This window comes from Suncus etruscus, chromosome 2, assembly GCF_024139225.1.
Source record: "Suncus etruscus isolate mSunEtr1 chromosome 2, mSunEtr1.pri.cur, whole genome shotgun sequence".
Classification (NCBI taxonomy): Eukaryota; Metazoa; Chordata; class Mammalia; order Eulipotyphla; family Soricidae; genus Suncus; species Suncus etruscus.
In genome coordinates this window covers 71,797,014-71,798,828 of record NC_064849.1, presented here as the reverse complement: position 1 = coordinate 71,798,828, position 1,815 = coordinate 71,797,014, and the positions used below count along the sequence as shown (strand labels likewise).

The 1,815-nt window shown below is 34.7% G+C and overlaps 1 non-coding gene across 1 annotated transcript; it reads left to right on the top strand.

Annotated features, from left to right (window-relative positions):
• Positions 1-279: 279 nt before the first annotated feature.
• Positions 280-412, top strand: LOC126002600 (small nucleolar RNA SNORA51). Its single transcript, XR_007493284.1, has one exon. It is a non-coding gene; the product is annotated as a small nucleolar RNA SNORA51 (small nucleolar RNA).
• Positions 413-1,815: the final 1,403 nt, after the last annotated feature.

Genomic DNA, 1,815 nt, shown 5'->3' with positions numbered 1-1,815 from the left:
AATGTGAATATGTACCCAAAATACTACAGTGAAAGATATGTAAGCCATTATGAAAAAAAAATTGTGTTTTTAATCAGAAATTTTCTTTGACTTACATGTATTATTATTATATCAATTATATTATATGTTATGTTATGTCACTATATTATGTTATATTAGTTTACCTCATTATGTTAATCAATTTTGTCCTTTAAATGAATTCTTACTTTAAAAAAAAAAACAACTTTAGTTTGCTCTGAAGAAAAAAAAATAAAATAAAATAAATAAAAGATAAGATAAGGCCTCCCAAATCTTACCACAGGCTGTGTTCTTTACACTGGCTGTATAGAAAGAGGAGGTACAGTAAAGGCACCCCATATACACCTCAACACAGGCCCCTTGCCGGGTATGTATTGTGAATTGGGGGACAAAAAAAAAAAAAAAGAAATATCCTTTCTTTGGGCCGGAGAGATAGCATGTAGGTAGGGCATTTGCCTTACATCCAGAAGGACAGTGGTTCGAATCCCAGCATCCCATATGGTCTCCCATGCCTGCCAGGGGCGATTTCTGAGCACAGAGCCAGGAGTAACCCCTGAGCGCTGCCTGGTGTGACCCAAAACAAACAAACAAAAAGAAACCCCCCCTCAATAAAATAAATATTCTTTTTTTTCTGAGACTGCTGTGGGAAGAAATTCCAGTTAATCTCCCAAATGTTGGTGAAACTCATGGAACTGTGCTGAGTCATCTGTCACAGACAACTGCCACATGCAACTACCAGGGTAATGAATGAGGTTATATAAGAACCTATGGGAATAAGTAACCTTCTACCAAATGATTTTGAACTGGAAGATGCTTATAGATGAAAACTGAATTCACATGCAGTCAGACCAAGCTTCAGAAACACAGAATCAAGATCTAAATCAATGTTGATATATTTTAAATAATCACGATGTGGAATGATTTGTTAATGCATAAATAGATATTTCACAGAAACATATTTTTATTTCATGTACGTATATGTATATAAATATATATCTTCAATACACTATTTTAGGTTTGATTGTTCTCATTATTGTTGGAAAAAGAAACTTTGTGTGTGAGTTCCTGAACTAAGCTTCTAGTAACATATAATGTAAATAGAGTGAAATAGAATCATTCATTTTCTAATATGCAATCCTTTTCAAATGAACAGGAGGACTATTAATAATTGCATTAGTACAATAATCCCTGAAAATCAAATCTTTCCAGAGAAAATGGAGACACAGAATCTTACATGTAATTATTCTCTTGGTTTTCCTTTAGAATTTCTCTAGCAGAAAACACTACCTAGAAAATGATCCCCTTGCATTCCCTTCTGGTTTGTTTAAGTCAGTTCAATATGCTACAACAAATGCTCCTAAATTAGATAGCTCCTATAATGGAATTGTATTTCTCACAGTTCTGGGATCTGGGAAATCAAAGATAGGGGTGCTGCAAAGTCTGGTTCTGATAAAAATCTTCTTCTTGATTAGCAGACTAACTTTGGGGGATGGGGGCAGGTAAACTTGTGGCTGTTACTGGAAGTGTTCCGGGCTTATTCTTGCTTCTGAACTCCTGGTAGAACTCATAAATCATATGTGTACCATAGATTGAAAATGAGTCAAGCAGCTTCAAGGTAAGTACCTTAATCTCTGTACTATCTCTGCAGCCTCTAGCATATTTTCCTTTACTTGCTATATTCTCTTCTGAGAGAGAATATATAGGGGCTACATACAACAATAACAACAACAACAACAACAACAACAAATGAAATTGTTGCTATACACAAAATGGTAAAATACTGAAATCCCCTCTTCT